Below are 19,981 nucleotides of genomic sequence, written 5' to 3'. Positions count from 1 at the left end.
ACAACCCACCACTTAGTAAATAAACCCCATAAACTTATATTTTATTTGCTCAGGGGTGTACCCCACCAATGGAGTACTTTTCTGCCGTTTTGTGTTTACCAATGTTTAATTCCCTGTTAGAACATTTAAATATGAGTTACTTTGACCAGGCTGCAAACTATCTAATTCTCAGTGACAATAAATTCAATTTCTGGTGACAGGGTGGAACAATGATAGCCTCCAGGTTTTGAGCTAGAAGACAACTCTTTTGAAATAATCAATCAAGGTTCTCTCCAACTTTTGCTCCAGATAAAACAACTGCTGGGATTAACCCTTACCACTGTACATGTAGCATCTTCATCACAGAGACAATAACAGAGGGATCCTTGTCAGTCCCGGACAGACCAGACAATTATTTCTGCTATCAACCACCACGGTATACAATCGGGAAACCGGCTGCCTTAATACCGACAGCTGGCTTCCCGACTGTCATATCCCGGCGAGGGTGAAATGCCGGGCGTCTAGATGTAGACCTGACAATTCCCAGATGCCGGGAGACAGGCGCTTGGCATCCCGTTCGAAAGGGGGGGAGGGTTAGGTTTAGGGCACTTGGGGGGGGAATTAGGGTTAGGCATCCCCCCGGGAGGGTTAGGGTTAGGCTAGGGGGAGGGAGGGTTAGGGTTAACCACCCCTGGGGGGACTTAGGGTTAGGCACCCCCCTTAGGGTTAGCCAGCGGGGAAGGGGGGGTTAGGGGTAGGCACTTAGAGGGGGGGTTAGGGGTAGGCACTTGAGTGTGACATCAGACTGGTGGTAGCCCTTTCCCCAGAAGTTTTGCAGAAGATATTTAGCACCAAGACCTAACTGGAGTGGCCTTTGGAGGAAAGTCATCAGCCGTTCTTCTGAGTTCAACTCACAAGCATCTTCAGGAGAGGCGGCCAAGCTGCCCCGGGCCAAGAGCATTTTTTGTTGGTTAAAGCAGCTGTGAATGCAAATAGCAACTCAGAAGACAACAATGTCAGCATCCCGGATGATTAAACCCCAAAATTTTACTGTTTTTTTTTTCAAGTGATTTGTGCCCTTATTGTAATTGCTGCTCTTTTCAGAGGTTTATCCTGTCTTGTGTAACTAGAGCTTGAACTGGATTTGGACGTGACTTTGGCTTACTTGCTGACTTCAAACTAAACAATTTCTAAATCATCGCACCTCAGAAATACTATACTCCACCCTCCTGCAACTCCACTTGGTAATTCTGCTTATCATTACAAAACATTGTGTATTATTACTAGATACAGTATTTGCAGATCTGGTTCTCAGAGAACCGACATCAATCGAATTTAAGGGTTTTGAGTCCGAGTTCAGAATCACTTTGGGGTCCTGAGCCGAACTGATACACAGTTCGGATCTTCCAGCGGTTCGGAACTCAGGTTTTGGAGTGCATGCTAACAGGTCCAAATTACGTCATTTTAGCAGTTTTTTTTTTAAAATACAGATCCAAAACCAAAACATGTGAGGGTGGCTTTGCAAAACCAAAAAAAAAGATGAATCCGAATCCAAAACCAAAACACGGGGGTCGGCACACATATCTAGATATTACAATTTTTTGCAATTTGTCCTCCCTCATTTTTATTGTCACCTTTGTTATTAATCTGTTGATACCAAGTACTGCAATACGATGACTGCTTATCACATCTATCCATACCACCACAACATGGTCCCTTTTCTGTGTTGATATCAATACTTTTTTTGTGTATTGTATTGTGTTAGGCTAGGAACGACATTTATCCCAGCCGACCCGATGCCCGATCTAAGGATATATCAGGCGGCCATATACACTGCACAATTCAGTGTACCGCTGCAAGATATACCCTTCCATCCTGCCTTCATTTGCATGCCATCATCAGCTTGGTTGGCCCATCTGATGTGCACCTATCGAGCGTACATACTATGCAATGTGAATAATATGTTGTTCTAGTTTGCCTGAAAAAGACATATCGTCCAATATATTGCCTAATGTGTACCCAACCTTAGACACTTTTCATTTATCCGTATATATCTTAGCTCCATGTGTTGCTTATCCCACACACTGTAATCTATGTAGTCCGCCCAAGATGGCTGCCTCGCCTGGTACTCTCATGTGTAGGGTGTGCAAGAATGGACCTGATAATTTTGTAGGGATCCTGCATCTCGCCTTTAGTATTTTGTAGATTCCTAATTATGTGTCATCTCTTCCAGACATACATTGCCTATTCTGTCCAGTGTAGTGTGCCCAACATGGCTGCCATACCTGGTACTTTTGTGGATAGGATAAATAATCCTTAGAATTTATGAATGGCTGCAACAATCCTGTATTATGTTTATTGTTTTTGTTTTATTATTTATTTCCTGCAAATCTAAACCTCTGTATAATGTTTTATGGTTTCTGTATTTTCTGCAAATTTCAAATTTGCAAACTTCGACCTCTGTATTATGTTCATGATTTATGTAAAGTGCCTTGAGTCCTTCTGGAGAAAAGCGCTATATAAATAATAATAATAATAATAATAATAATAATAATAATAATAATAATATACCATAGATGCAAAGCTAAATTGCCTTACACCATGTAAAGCAGGTAGTGATTTCTGTTATCCTATTGGAGTAGACTATTAATCCATGAATCAGAAGGATCCAGGGAAGTCTGAGACTCTGTTCACGTGAGGTTCTCTTACATTTGTGGTCTACATAAAACAGAGAGGCTAATAAAGGGATCACTCCCAGAATTTTTTAGGGTAATCTGCAGCATGGGAGTATAATTTTTTTAATACATTGATGTTAACTTTATTCATTGGAGCGCCATATGTATATGCTATTAGCAACAGTAGGGTTCATTTTAATCTATGTGATTAAAATTAAAGTAATCCATACATAGTACACTTGAAGTAGCGGCGGCCCTGAGGTCTACTTACTTCCCTGAGGCCAGTAACATCTAAAGAGGTCTTAAGAAGACTAGATTTAATCGTAACTGTAATCCGGCTTGCCGACTTCCTGGCAGCCAGATCAGACAAGCAGGGGGGCGTGATGCGGTAGAGGGGGCCTGGCTGGGGATACTACCCAGCAATGGGGGCATGGAGCGTGGACACGGAATCGCATCATTTTCGCCCCACCACCACTACACAATGCCGAGATTTTCACCATTGTGAAGCAGGGGGCGGGGCCACGATGACGCGATCCAGCACGAATTGCGTCGCCGCCCCTCCCCCACTGCAGGGTTTTTATTGTAACCGCAGGGGGGGCTGGATAGGTTGGCGGCCGCTGGGAGATACTGGTGCAGTACCTGTCCGATGCGCACCATTTTGCAGTAAGAAGAGTGGTGGTATGCGAGCGCCCAGTGGGCCACTTTGGTAAGCTGAACTGGCGCTGCGGGATGAACTTGCGCTGCACGATTTTTGGGAGGCTCCTGGCCGAATCGGGAGGGTGGACAAGTATGACTGTAATATGTAATAGTAGATTAAGGGGGAAATTTACTAATGTGACAGTTTTTAGAAGTGGAGGTGTTGCCCATAGCAACCAATCAGATTCTAACTGTTATCTTCTAGAAGGTGCTATTTAAATGTTAAGTAGAATCTGATTGGTTGCTATGGGCAACATCTCCAATTATAAAAACTCTCAGTTTAGTAATTTTACCCCTAAGAGTAGATGAATCAGTAACAAATTGTTCCTATGTAATTCTGTTATGTCAGGATGGTATAATCAACCCAGATGTCCCAAGGCCTGCAATGAAAGTGTCCATAAACCAGAGCAATGGACATATGGCCTGATTCAGCAAGGAACGCAGTTGCTAATACGCACGCAATCAGCCGATTTTTGCGTACTGCGCATGTGTATGCATCACAGTGCCCGTACGCAAACTAGCCATTGAGATCGGGACTGCGATCGCAGTGGCTACGTAGACCCATCACAGAGTGATTGACAAGAAGTGCCGTTTGTGGGTGGTGACGAAGGGGTGGTCGGGCGAATGCAGGCAGGCATGCCAGTGAGTTTCAATGCCATTGCAGGGGCGTGCATAAATTATCCACTGCGATGGCCTACGCAGCCTGAGGCCTGATAGCGTGCGTGGATGTTAACAATTTCTGAGTAAGGTCAGGGCTTGTGCAAGTGTGCCTGAGGCTGCGATGGTAGTCGATTGTACTGATGGTTTTGCAGTTTTGCTAAACATTACAGATGTGTGGTAAGTAAAGTGGGCGTCCTTTGGTAGTGCTGCGAGGGAATAGCAATCGCAATGAATTAGCATAGTATCGCAGTTGAACTGCGTGCGTAATCGCTATTGCATACGCAGTTGCATACGGTAGTGAATCAGGCCCATAGACAATGTGCAGTGGTTGCAAACATAGGGCTCTATTTACTACAATCCGCATATTGAATGCAGATTGTAGTGTGATATTATCGACTGAATTCGCATTGCGAATTCAGGCAATATCACAGGGATTTACTACAAATCTCTTGCAGGGACAGAGCTTGTGATAAAGCTCCTGTCTCTGCGAATCCCCTCCACACACTAATCACGGTATTTTCGCAAAAAATACAGTGACAAAGTGCTAGCGCATGTGCCGACCGGCTGCCGCTTCTACCCCCCGGCGTTAAGCTCCGCCCCCAGTGCCAAGCCCTGCCCCCGCGATCGCCGACCCTCCGCAACCCCCCCTCTCCCTTAATTACACTTACCTGTATGATCCGGGCCTCTGGTGATGTCCCCCATGCCTCCGATCAGGTGATCTCCCATACTGCACTGGGACCCGATCACCTGATGACCGGGCCGCAGTGCACTATGGGAGACCAGCTGACTGGAGGGGAGACATTTTTCTTTTTTTTACAGTAATCAGCTTGTGGTCTGTTTAGACCACACAGCTGATTACTGGGACCGACTCCTGGCTCTGCTCTGCATGTTAGAGAAGAGTATGAGGCCAGTAACCGTGGGAGACCATGGATAACGCCACCTCCAGGTGGCGTTATTATCACAGGGCTTTCCCCGATATTTTTTTACAATTTATTTTTAGTAACTTTGGCCAGATCACATTTCCCATTACAATTATGGGAAATGCGATCTGATTACTAAAAATAAGTGATACTTAGGGGTTGGAGTAGAATTTTATGAATTCTACTCCAATTGCCCTGCAATAACTATAGGTGATACTAAAATAATGTGAAAAGGGTGTGAAAACACCCCTTTTCACTTTATTTTAGTAAAAATACTGTTAATAAATAGAGCCCATAATATATTGGAGGAGAAGGTGCCTCATTCATTTTAAAATATTCAATGAAATATAATCAGATTCTACAAACAACACCAACTTTTCCTATGCAATTTTCATAGTACTGATACAGCATGATATAAAATATATTTCAATACATTACCTCATTATATAGCCCAGAGGTACTCACACTCCACCATTACATCCAGGTTTTAAGGATATCCATGTGTAAGCCCAGACAGTTAAATCAAATCGTCTGAGGTGCTAATTAAGTCACCTGTGCTCAGTCATTCATATCCATAAAACCTGGACTGTAATGACAGAGTTTGGAAACCTCTGATATAGCCTTTGAAGAAGCACTTATTCTCATGTATCAAATTCCTATTAACCTACAGTTTGTAAGCTAAAGAGCTGTCTGTCTGTCTGTTATTAGCTAGTCTCACCGGGTTGGGCACAGGATGCTGGCGCTCAGGATCCCAGCGATCAGAATCCCGACGCCGGCTTTCCGACAGGTTTAGGATACCGACACCGTCGGTCAGCATCCTAACTCTCCCCATCTCCCTACCCCTAACCCTCCCTCCCCTCTGTCTAAACCTAACCTCCCCCTAGTGCCTAAACCTACCCCCCCCACACCCTAAATCTAACCCTCCCCCCTCTGTACCGGGATGGGTACGGGATACGGGATGCTGGTGTTTGTGACCCCGGCAGTCAGACTCCCGACGCCAGCTTCCCAACAGGGTTAGAATACAGACACTTGTCGGTCAGTATTCTAACCCTCCCCCTCTCCCTACCCTAACCCTCCTTCCCCAGATCCTGACCCTAACTCCCCCCCAGTACCTAAACCTAAACTCCCCCTCCCTGCATCCTAAACCTAACCCTCCCCCTCTCCCTATCCTAACCCTCCTTTCCCGGTGCCTGACCCTAACCTCCCCCCCAGTACCTAAACATAAACTCCCCCTCCCCGCAACCTAAACCTAACCCTCCCCCCTTAGTGCCTAACTCTCCTCCTAGAGCCTAACCTAAACCACTAGCCTTCCCCCTAACCCCAGTAATTACCGTTGGGTTGCCAGCCCTGGGATACTGACAGGTGTCGGGATTCCAACGCCGGCATTCTAAGCGCCGGCATCCCGACTGTCGGTATTATGACCGCATCCCGTCCCACCTTATTACTGTTTGTAAAGCACAACAGCATATGCTGGCACGATATAAGTAACTGTTAAAAATAAAAATAAGGTGAGCCCTTTTTATCGAGTAGAAAACACAATTATTTAATATACATTATTCTCTCTTTTTTGTTTTCCGCACCATTCACTAATGTGATGCGCAATATGAATTAGACAACTTCCAATCTCTACCTGCTGAAACGTTTTCACCACATAGTACTTTGGGATGAATCTGGTCCGAACATTCTCACTGGAACATATCCAGATTGTAACAGATACACATAGCTGCACCCTGTTGCTTTATGTGTTGCATAATTGTTTTCTTTCCTCATTATTTTTATTGCAAGGTCATTTGTAGAAGATGACCTAATAGCAGCTCTCACAATAGTCTCCGTAATGAAACCCAGGACATACTTGTAAAATCATTTTACATTGTAGGATATCTTTCCTATTCAAACAAAGGGAAATGCTTATTTTCATCTATACAAATGCCCCAAATAAAGTTTCTTTGGTTTGGGAAACTTCCAGTAATCTACAATAAGAAAAACAAATATCAATGCATTAGCGCCTTGGCACTGATTTCCTGAAACAACACAGTAAAATACCCATTGCAAATTGAATATATATATATATATATATGCAGCAGAAGATCACAGCGCCAGTTGGGTGCAAATCCCTCAATGTGGTATTTTATCAGTTGTGTGTCTATTGTCTCACACTAAAATTTGTAATAATGTGACACTATTATAATGCACCCCCAAAAATGTGTGAGTGTCAGCTCAACCAGCAAAATAATGTAACAGTGGTGATCTATTACATATACAAACAAATAGAAAATACAAGGAGCTGGTATAGAGCGCCTACTGTGCTTATATAGCTTATTATAAAGTGCTAACAATATAAAGTGATATCATGCAATAAAAGTGCTAATGCAAGGATAGTAATATCAAATTATCATTATCCTCAAATATTTATGCAATTTGTTATATATAGAGTATAACTTATAAAATAACAACGGTCTGTATGACTAAAGTGCTATTGCAGAGATCCTTCAAGGATCATAAACTGAATTAACAATCATAACATTCCATAAACGTGTGCAAAAAATGCATAAATAATTTAAAATGTGAATCAATAAAAGTGCAAAAAATTCATTTAAAATAACATAAATTAATTTTAATCAGACACAACAATAGATATCCTCCTACATGAAGGATAAATGACATAAAAACACATAAAACCATGGACAAAAATGTGTATATATAAAAAAAGGACAATAAATTTATCAGAATAAATAGGAATAAAAATCGTAGCTTATCTGATAAAAATGGCAAGTTCATGAATGGAAAGATAATAGCAGCCTCCAACGCGTTTCGTCCGTATCCTGGACTTCTTCAAGGGATATTTTAGCTCCTGTGGGGTATCCAGTATTTATACCCCCTCTAATAATGACAAACAAGAATTGACAGAGCTCCTTAGTGACATCACTTCCGGTTTTCTAAACAGTTCCTCTCTATTAAAGTGGAGTAACCACTTAGAATCACATTAGGCCATTTCCTTTATTAAAACATTGTTAAATTGGAAGTCTGTTTCCTAAATATAAATTATTTGCTAGTATATTACTCCTTCCTTGCTGTGTATCGCGTCGCGTCACTTCCGCCCTTGTTATTCGTGCATCGCGGTCCTTCCGCCCTTACTTGAGCAGTTCACTACATCACTTCCTCCTCCGTTGTCAACGTCCCCATTGCGCGCTATGCCTCCTCCTTCCTTGTGCAGGATAGGACCGTTTATCCACTCGTCCGCCAGTCACGTGTGTCACGTCCAGCGTCAAAGCATCTCCAGTTTCTGGCGACCTCCATCTTTGTACTCTAAATGTCTCCTTTGCCCGCGGCCATCTTGCTACTCTCATAAGTTCCATTTTCGTTGCCATATTTATGCTCCCATCTGCATCATGTTATTTATAATCCTGGGGATAGTAGTTTAGTTATTATTTCCTATATGGAATAATGGATGACAATATTAGTTTAAATATATATAACCAGCCATATGCTTGGACTCTAAAAAATGATGAGAAATTGTGACAGTTTCTAATTATTCTCCACCCCTATTCAGAATCATAACTAGAATTCAAACAACTCCATAAATAAATAAATATCACATATATTGATGTATAATGTAGACTTATATGTGGACACTAGTAAAAAATCCTAAAATCATACTATTGGGGACTAATATAGTACATCCTTAAAAAATAATAAGTAATGATGATATTAAAAATTCTTCTTAAAAAATGGATGGAAATCTTCTTTAGGGATTTTATAGTTCATATGCATATATATATATGCATATATATATATATATAGTCTTTTCACTCTGTAGGGTCAGTTGGTTCTTGTGTGAGTCTTGAAACATGCAATCGATATTGTTGCATTCTGGAAATTCTTACTCCCATCTTCGGATTTATAAATCAGAGAATTCTTCTTAGGTCGTATGTCTTGGGGGATTCATGCTTATATGTCACATAAAGATACTACCGTACCTGGTCTTCCATAGAGGTCTCCCATCCAAGTACTAACCAGGCCCAATGGTGCTTAGCTTCCAAGATCAGACGAGATTGGGCGCTCTAACCCAGGTATGACGGTAGGTTATATTAGGACCTAACATGAAATCCCTTTTATCTTTTTCATCTTCATTAAAGAAATGGTGCTATCTCATAATTATCGTTAAATCCTCTAGGAGTCATAGTGTCCAATTCGAAAATCCTGAACATCTCACGTTTGGATAATTTATTTGCAAGATCTCCTCCTCTCTCTCCCAATTCCACATGTTCTATAGCTTTGAACGTTAGGTCATCTGGATCCGATCTATGGTGTGAAATAAAGTGTCTTGACACCATATGAGTCTCCACCTTGTTCTTGATATTCCTTATATGTTCTTGTATACGAAGTTTTAAAGGTCGTTTGGTCTTTCCTACATATTTTATTCCACATGAACATTCCAAGAGGTAGATGACTGAAGTTGAATTGCAATTAAGATGTTGTTTAATTTTGTATTCCTTGGTATTTGCAGAATTACTGAAGTTTTTTCTCTGCCGATGTAAAAATTTGCATATATTGCACTTGCCACATTTGTAACTCCCTGGACAGTTATGGATAATGTTGGATTTTGAAATATTAATATCACTTAACATACTAGGTGCTAGAGAATCTTTGAGATTCCTTGCCTTTCTGAATACAATGGGGGGTCTGGGTGGTAGAATTTCTTTTAAGACTGGATCCATTAGAAGGATCTTCCAATGCTTATTAAGGGAAATCTTAATGTCTCTCTCCTGTGCGTTATATGTTGTGATGAATGGGATGATATTCTTCTCTTCCTCTTCCACATTCTTATATTCCAATAACATATTCCTCTCCATGGTATCCATTTTCTCCTTTGCTTCCAATAATAACCTTGGAGGATATTCTTTCTCTAAAAATCGATTTGTATATATTTGGATTTGCTCGTTACATGTTTGTGTTTCACTGCAATTTCTTTTTATTCTGTGAAATTGTGAGTACGGAATATTCTCTTTCCATCTTCTTAGATGTCCGCTCTTAAAATGAAGATAACTATTGGTATCTACTTCCTTTATGAAGTTCTTTGTAATGATCATGTTTTCTTCTCCACGTAGAACCAAATCCAGAAATTCAATAGTACTCTTATTTATTTTCGATGTGAATTTCAAATTCATATTATTCTCTGAAATGTGATTTAAAAACAATTGGAAATCTTCCTCTGACCCTTCCCATATTATCAGAATATCATCTATATATCTCTTAAAAAATATGATGTTATTTCTAAATGGATTATTTTCATAGACATAATTCTTTTCCCAACATCCCATAAAAAGATTGGCAAAGCTAGGGGCAAAAGTTGTCCCCATAGCAGTGCCGCAAATTTGCCGATAAAATTGGTGTAAAAATTTAAAATAATTATGATCCAGAATAAAAGACATTAAATCACATAAAAATTCTTTGTGTGTAGTGCTCATTGTTGGGTCCACTTCAAAATATTCTCTACAAGCATTGATATATATATATATTGGAGCCTCATAAAAATTAGATGATCACGTGCACATTAGGTGTGATGTGCATGCACCTGATGCAGCAATGGGACAGAAGAGAACTGGGAATGGTGGGGTATTTTATACTGGAATAGGATTAGACGGAGTAGACTAAATTACTCACACATGCATGCACGCATGCACACAAACATATATATATATAGTAATATATAGTAGTACAGACAAAAATATCTTATTCCAATGTTTCAGTTTGATTAAATGTTTCATCAGGGAACGTTTTAAATAAATACTATACAGTCCACACATAACTTCAATATTTTATTTTTCTTCACTTGCACATCCCACTGACCCCAAGCCAAGATTTTTGTGCGAGTGTCTGTAACCTGGATGTACCGATATGCAATATGTAGTACTTATCATGGTATATCCAGAGCCGTAACTAGACTTTTTGGTGCCCTGTGCCAGAAAGAGCATTGGCACCCCCCCTATTTTTCAAATGGGGACAAAATATACCCAAAAAAGGGGCATGGCCTCATTGGGAAGGGCCAGGGAAAAGATGGGGAGGCCAGGAGATGCAGGGGATAAAATAAGAGGAAGCTACAATTGAGAATGATTGTAAACAGAAAATTGAAAGGCTCAAACAGCGCCCCCCTGCCCTGTGGTGCCCTGTGCAGTGGCACAGGTCGCACTACCCTAGTTATGGCCCTGGGTATATCAAAGCCTATTTCCCTATAGATTGTAAGCATGCAAGCAGGGCTCTCTTACCTCTATGTCTGTCTGTTATTACCCAGTCTTGTTTTATTACTGTTTGTTCCCAAATGTAAAGCACAACATAATTTTCTAGTGCTACAGTATATACTGTAAGCAAATGCTAATAATCATATGAGTCAATCTAATAGGTGCGAGTTTGTTTAATGAAACTTGCACACTTTGCAGTAATGCTCGCTCCCACGAAACGCTCAATCCAATTAGAAATGCCAGCTGGTGCTACTAGCGGCAAGGGTGTGCAAATTTTTTATAGCATGCAACTTGGGAGAAGGGCATGAAAAAAGGGGGAAACCATCCTGGACCCCAAAAAAGTGATACCTTAGCAGAATCATATAGATGGCTGTCAGTGAACATAAGGAAAGTACTGGAGGTTTTTAAATGGTGTCAAATGGCTGATTGTTTTTTTTTTTAAATGCACAATTTGAAAATGATAAAAAGCTAACTTTTTTCATTCAATCGCAAACTAATTAAACAAAAAAATGCAAAAAAAAGGTGATTTTGTGTTAATTTTAGGCCATTTTAACTTTTTTTTTAAATGTAAAAAAAAAAAAATTATAAAAGCAATTATTATTCATTTAAAAAATACTGTAATTAAATTTGGGGTGCCTAAACTAACGTAAAATTCGATTTGGGGATAATTTAAAGCCATTAATTTTTAAACACCCAAAAATGTAATTATTGGGCCAGTTAAGCTATTTAAAAACTTCCACATGCCAAATTAGTCATTAGAGGGAGCTGCACTGTGTCCTGACATTTTTACCTTAAAATAAAGATTTTCCCTACCATCTCACCCCTTGGGGTGGGGGATGGCGCACATAAAAACACGGTTTTCCACTGAAAAAATAATTTAGTTTGCTCTGAAAACCACCCGCTCAAGCCAACTCACACCTACCTAATTGTATTGACCCCATAAAGTTGGAATAAGATATTTGTGGACTAAACTTTATTTTGGACCTTGAGTGAAGCCTGGGTTGTCGCTATTCTTCTTACTTACTTTGGAAGGCACCTTGGTAAGAGTTCTCCTTTATGGGTGAGTGCCGGACATTTGGATTTTTCATATATACATAACATAAAGACACACATGCTTATGGCTGGTAAGTGTGACTTACTAGTTTCATACTTGTGAATTTCACAGAAGTGTTCATCTACATTATGATTTTAAAATAAGTGGTATTTCTGAGTTAATGTTGTTACAAAAATGACATTGTATAAAGCTGACACATCAAAGTATTTTTCTGTGTACTTTGTGAATCTGTTACAGTATATAATGCTGTTTGTTTAATGCCAGAGACAATGATGACTAACTTGATTAGTGAAACTTTATATAAAATCATTCTTCAAGATGTGCAGGAGCTGTTGAGGGACCTCTGTAAACACAGAGACAGTCTGGAATGAATTTAGACGGCCTTACTGTTAAATCCCTGTGCTTTTCATCTACATGTGGTGTAGTTTATCTTACGCTGCTGCTCAGCAAAGTCACAGCACTTGCAGCCTTATGGAAGGAAATATTTCACAGAAACCTCCTCTCTCTCCCATATGACTGAACACCAGCGCATGAGGCAGCTTCTGATAAATATTAACTCAAAATGAATGTAGCTAAAAATGTCACTTTGTACTCTGTCTACTGGTTTAATTTACAGGTTGTAGTAGTCACATTCGGTGGTGATGCCACAATGTGATATGACTGCTGTATTGCTATATTTATTCACCAAGAAAAATACACCTGTGATACTATGAATACCTGACAGATCACAGCCGACTCGTAATAAGTTGCTTTGTCGCTCTTGGTCATATTCTTAATAATCTTAATAAAGTCACATTGTTTTTGATAACAGAGTGATGGTTTATAAGTGGGCGAAGCATGGAAGAGGGTTTTTTTTTTCACCTCATATATAAAACATATACTGCAGTCATTAACTTTGCTATCCGCTGGCTTTAATAAGTATTATGTAGAGCTATTTGTATTGCCAAATTACTGCTCCGTTATCATCTCATGATTGCTGTCATTAATAAAATGCTTTTTTTTTCTGTGAATAAAGCATTTTAAATAATTGAAGGTTTTTGGTTAAGTATGAATTTTAAAATAAATAATCTATTTTTTTTAATTCTTTTTTTAGACTAGTAATATATTTGGTTAATTTCCGTATTTTTGTTGTTAATTGTGTCAATAAATTATTTACTTATTGTTACTGTATTTTCCTATTTGTCATCTGAGTAAGGATCAGATTTCAACGTAAAATTGCTTATTTTATATGCAAGCAAAATGCTTCAATACACATATGCTTCTGTGGCTGTGTTTTGCTTTGTACATTTTTAAAAATATGTTCAACTTTTAATCTAGCATATAGATGCGAAGATGTATTATTATATGGTGTCAGCACCTTGCAAAGTACATAAGCAGAGACATTGTAAACAAAACAAGAAAGATACTGCAATAGATTTAGTGGTCAATCCTATTATGTGCGAAGGGTTGCAAGTTCCCATTGCAACGGTGTTAAAATGCTGGCAACGGAACGGCACCTCGCACCCTACGCGGCCCGCTCCAAGCCCGAAATCACTGAATTTTGCTCGCAGCCCGCAAAATTCAGCGACTCCGGGATGCCTTAAAGTGCGGCCATTGCCGCTTTGACTCGCACCGGTGAGTTCATCGCGGCTAATAAGATTGACCCCTTGCAGTAAAAAAAACATTGCGAACATGGAATACAAGCTGTATAAACATTGCTGCACATGCAATCGTAAGACCCACAAGAGCAAAATTTGTGCCATTGTGGCCACTGGGGAGAAGATTATAGTATAAGTGAGGGAGGGATAGGCACATGAGGGAAGAGGTTCCTGCTCGTGAGAGTTATTGTACTGTATGCCATGGTACAGTAGGTGTGTCAGACAGTGAGCAAAAGAGCACGGAGAGATGGATTAGGATAAGAGCTGGAAGGCTTTAATAAGGAAATGGGCTTTGAGAGACTTTGATGCTTTGGAGAAAACTTCATGAACTTGGAGATTTGCACGAGGCCAATAGGACATGTGAAGGCATAACTTAAAGATACTTTTAACTCAATATCAGAGGCATATCTCCAAGAAGTTTGGTTGACTTACATCTCACACTCCTTCTGTACTGAATTTACATGTGCAAGTTTTCAAGTCACCACTCCAAGAACAAAGGGTCAAAAGAATAACATAAACTCATCTCAAAGAACAGCCGCATGTTGTGTGCATACAGTGCAACAAATTTTACACAAGTCACAATTTCACTTACATCCAACTGTAAATGAGACCCACAGTATCTAATTTGTGAGCATAAGTATAACCATACATTCCCCAACAGTGACATACTGTAGGCAACACTGCCACAGTTCTGCTCTTTAGAACCCTAATATTGTTCCTGATTTACACTACAGTCATCCTAACAAATGTATTTTTCACAAAAGGACAACACAGAGTACCACCCAGAGTCCATCATAAATTAATAACAGTATATCAGATAAAAGTTTGGTTATTATAACCTTTGGAGTCCATATTAAAGATCTTATCTATGATGCAACACTGATATCTTCAATAATTGGTGTTAAGAATTTGGCAGTAAAAGATACCACATTCCACTGCAAACAGGAGTTGGTGTGAGAGCTTGTGAACTGTACTGTACACTAGTAAAAGAAAACGTGGTAATATAAATTCTGCCCCCCCCCTGTACTCCCTTATGTATTTAAATAATCTTCAGTTCTATTTCTATTTCTATTTTTACCTATCACCTAAACACAATAGAGACAGTGATTCTGTGAGGTGAACCAGCATTCATATAGCCTATGAAATCACTAGGAACGAGTGACATCACTAAGGTTTGAATGCAGTCGATCACTAAACTCGCTGCACAAAATGGCTGCCCTCGAAGTGTAATTTAAGTAGTAGGTCGCGAAGTATGCTCAGTAGCATGAATTTCTTTAAATTTGTTTCTATTTACAAAAAATATTACAGGACATAACTTAATATTTATTTATTAACGGCTATAGAGCTCCTGCATACTCTGCTGCCCTTTACAATTGGGTAATTTTCAAATCGATTTTATTTCCTACCATATGTGCTTAGAGATACATTGCAGGTTTTTGGAAAGGCCTTAAAACCTTTCATCATTGACAACATGTCGCCATCATAAATGCTAGATACTTGTATATATATATATATAGCGTTCCCGCTAGGCTGTTTTAGCGGGGCGCGGCGCCCTGCCCTCCTTCTGGAGGGCAAAAAGCACCCTGCCCTCCAGGAGGAGGGCAAAAAGTGCCCTGCCCTCACAGCCTGCGGGAGCCGTTCTCACCCACGGGACGCAGTGTCTTTCCCTATTTTATTTTTATCGGAGAAAGTTTGGTCCTCCATTTATGTTATATTGATATATACGTGCGGCTAAGGCGCACACAAACACAGAAAATAATTTTTTATTTTTGTTGGAGACTAGTGCACTTTGTGGGTTACACCACCCTTTAAGAAATGAGCCAGCCGGCCCTTTACTTATGGGACACAGGCGCACGCTTGGCACTACTTTGTTGATGCACGTGTGGCTACTGCGCACACAATTCACAAACACAGAAAATATTTTTTTATTTGGTTTGGAGTGTACTTTGGGGGTTACAGCACCCTTTAACGGTCAAGCCAGCCGGCCCTTTACTTATGACACAGGCGCACGCTTGGCACTACTTTGTTGATGCACGTGCGGCTACTGCGCACACAATTCACAAACACAGAAAATATTTTTTGATTTGGTTTGGAGTGTACTTTGGGGGTTTCAGCACCCTTTAATGGTCAAGCCAGCCGGCCCTTTACTTATGACACAGGCGCACGCTTGGCACTACTTTGTTGATGCACGTGCGGCTACTGCGCACACAATTCACAATCACAGAAAATATTTTTTTATTTGGTTTGGACTGGAGTGTACTTTGGGGATTACAGCACCCTTTAATGGTCAAGCCAGGCGGCCCTTTACTTATGACACAGGCGCACGCTTGGCACTACTTGTTGATGCACGTGCGGCTACTGCGCACACAATTCACAAACACAGAAAATATTTTTTTATTTGGTTTGGACTGGAGTGTACTTTGGGGGTTACAGCACCCTTTAACGGTCAAGCCAGGCGGCCCTTTACTTATGACACAGGCGCACGCTTGGCACTACTTTGTTGATGCACGTGCAGCTACTGCGCACACAATTCACAAACACAGAAAACATTTTTTTATTTGGTTTGGAGTGTACTTTGGGGGTTACAGCACCCTTTAACAGTCAAGCCAGCCGGCCCTTTACTTATGACAAAGGCGCACTCTTGGCACTACTTTGTTGATGCACGTGCGGCTACTGCCCACACAATTCACAAACACAGAAAATATTTTTTTATTTGGTTTGGAGTGTACTTTGGGGGTTACAGCACCCTTTAACGGTCAAGCCAGCCGGCCCTTTACTTATGACACAGGCGCACGCTTGGCACTACTTTGTTGATGCACGTGCGGCTACTGCGCACACAATTCACAATCACAGAAAATATTTTTTTATTTGGTTTGGACTGGAGTGTACTTTGGGGATTACAGCACCCTTTAATGGTCAAGCCAGGCGGCCCTTTACTTATGACACAGGCGCACGCTTGGCACTACTTTGTTGATGCACGTGCAGCTACTGCGCACACAATTCACAAACACAGAAAACATTTTTTTATTTGGTTTGGAGTGTACTTTGGGGGTTACAGCACCCTTTAACAGTCAAGCCAGCCGGCCCTTTACTTATGACAAAGGCGCACTCTTGGCACTACTTTGTTGATGCACGTGCGGCTACTGCCCACACAATTCACAAACACAGAAAATATTTTTTTATTTGGTTTGGAGTGTACTTTGGGGGTTACAGCACCCTTTATCGGTCAAGCCAGCCGGCCCTTTACTTATGACACAGGCGCACGCTTGGCACTACTTTGTTGATGCACGTGCGGCTACTGCGCACACAATTCACAATCACAGAAAATATTTTTTTATTTGGTTTGGACTGGAGTGTACTTTGGGGATTACAGCACCCTTTAATGGTCAAACCAGGCGGCCCTTTACTTATGACACAGGCGCACGCTTGGCACTACTTGTTGATGCACGTGCGGCTACTGCGCACACAATTCACAAACACAGAAAATATTTTTTTATTTGGTTTGGACTGGAGTGTACTTTGGGGGTTACAGCACCCTTTAACGGTCAAGCCAGGCGGCCCTTTACTTATGACACAGGCGCACGCTTGGCACTACTTTGTTGATGCACGTGCAGCTACTGCGCACACAATTCACAAACACAGAAAACATTTTTTTATTTGGTTTGGAGTGTACTTTGGGGGTTACAGCACCCTTTAACGGTCAAGCCAGCCGGCCCTTTACTTATGACAAAGGCGCACTCTTGGCACTACTTTGTTGATGCACGTGCGGCTACTGCCCACACAATTCACAAACACAGAAAATATTTTTTTATTTGGTTTGGAGTGTACTTTGGGGGTTACAGCACCCTTTAACGGTCAAGCCAGCCGGCCCTTTACTTATGACACAGGCGCACGCTTGGCACTACTTTGTTGATGCACGTGCGGCTACTGCGCACACAATTCACAAACACAGAAAAAATATATATTTTTTAACACTTGGGGGGAGCACCCCTGACGAACAGAGCACCCCCTGGACAACACTACAGCACCCCTTTAGGACTGGGACACTGCACAGGACTTTGGAGTGGACACAGCCCCTATGGACAACTGACTGCACAACACAGTCCAGCCAGCCCCTATGGACTTTGAAGTAGTGGACACAGCCCCTATTAACAACAGCAGCACAGCACAACACAGCCAGCACCTATGGACTTTGAAGTAGTAGACACAGCCCCTATGGACAACAGCAGCACAGCGCAGCACAGCACAGCGCAGCGCAGCACATTACGCTCTGCACTACACTACACTACACTACACAGCCCAGCCAGCCCTAACTCCCACCCTCCCTCTTCACTGTCCACAGCCGAGTGAGAAAATGGCGCCGACGCGGGTACCTTATATAGGGTCCAAAACCCGCAAGACTCGAAAGGCGGATCGGGGGGGCTCAGGGGGGTTCGGATTTCAGAAATCCGAACCCGCTCACCCCTAATATATATATATATATATATATGGTCCAGTAGTCAACCAGCACTCCCACTCAATTAGTCACAACTGGTGGGTTGCTTCATCCTCAGTGTCCTCCCAGAATAGATAACCCAAAAATATTCAAATTTTTAAATGAGTGCTCTTACCAGGGCTTCTAAGAAAGGCAAAATTATTCAGACTTCACGTTATGTCAATACACCAAATCGACATTTCAGTCTGCTCCGAGACCTTTCACAAAATCAGTTATCAGCGACAAATATACTCATATAAATATCCAGACCACTTACCTGTGCACCATAAACGTGTAAAGCCACTGGAAGTGATGTCATGAGGCTCACATCCATAAGTAACTATGATGTACTTTATTAATTCACCAAACCAACTATATGCTCAAAACAGAATATCACAATCAGGTAACAGACTAGATGCCAGATGTCATCACTAGCAAGTGTAATCTAGGAATAGGGGCTGCTGTTACCTGATATTGTGGTATTTTACCAAAACATTGATTTGGTACATTGACATGAAGACTGAATAAATTTGCCTTCTTAGGAAGCCCTGGTGAGTGCACTCATTTAAAAAAAAAAAAAAAAAAAAAAAATATATATATATATATATATATATATACATAATTGTATTTATTTATTTTTTCTAAATCTGTGGATACTTTTGATTGGCTTATTTGATCCAAAAGGTAAACAAATGATAGACATGTTTTTTATATGCAATTTAAAGCAAACAAGCACAAAAATTATATACTGCAAGGTAACCCACAGCAGGCTTTATTTTAAAAAAAATATTTCTCTGTATTTTGATCTTTAAAAAAATGACTCACTGAATCCTCCAGAATATTCCTTGGCATGGTAGATAAAACGAATTGTCTTGATATTTTAGCAGTTCCTCTTTCAAATGTACTGTAAACTAGAGTTTTGGAATGTGATTGTAATCACAGTCTGGCTAAATGTAATTATTAAACTTTGCTAGCACATCAACAAGTTCTGTGATCTCATTAAGTCCCAGGACCATCTGTAATCGAGATGAAGCTCTGACATTTGGTGAAATATAATTATTGCAGTTATAATGCGATTCTGTTTAAGATTGTATCATTTAAACAAAACAGGGTCATTAGTGTTTAATTGCATCAGAAACGGTATGCATGTTTATAAATCATTTTTAGGAGAAGTACGAATTTTAGTAATGTTTCCAAATATTTTTTATTCTGTATGTCCCATTTCTAAAGCTTATTCTGACAAACAAAATAAATTACTGCATCTATTGGTCCTACGAGCCTCGGGCCAAGAATGGAAAAAATTATTTACAAAAGCTTGAAAATATTTAATCACTAGAAGCAAGGGGGCAACTGTGTTTTAATTAGCTGCTCCTCGGGCCATTGGCTGGCTGCAGGCTTTCTCAAGCAAGCACACACAATGCCGCGAATGGCTATTTGCAAGCCTTAGAGCCAGGCTTGAGATGAAACAGATAAGATAATTGGTTCTAATGAAATCCAGAAGTTTTGGGCTTTTTTGTTTGAGCCTGGATTTGAAATGTGCGTGTGGAAGTGAGGTTTAATTCAAACCAGCCCTAAACTGGACCCGTTTCTTAGTGACTTTGATATTGTTTGAAGTTTGAAAAGTGTTTGCAACACCACTGGCATGCT

General features: G+C 40.6%; 1 pseudogene; it reads right to left on the bottom strand.

Annotated features, from left to right (window-relative positions):
• Positions 1-8,895: 8,895 nt before the first annotated feature.
• On the bottom strand, positions 8,896-9,014 carry LOC148476994 (5S ribosomal RNA; annotated as a pseudogene).
• Between the last annotated feature and the right edge of the window lie 10,967 nt (positions 9,015-19,981).

Source organism: Taudactylus pleione, unplaced genomic scaffold, assembly GCF_031769625.1.
Source record: "Taudactylus pleione unplaced genomic scaffold, aTauple2 ptg000758l, whole genome shotgun sequence".
In the NCBI taxonomy this organism is placed as follows: Eukaryota; Metazoa; Chordata; class Amphibia; order Anura; family Myobatrachidae; genus Taudactylus; species Taudactylus pleione.
This window is presented reverse-complemented; position numbering and strand designations above follow the sequence as displayed.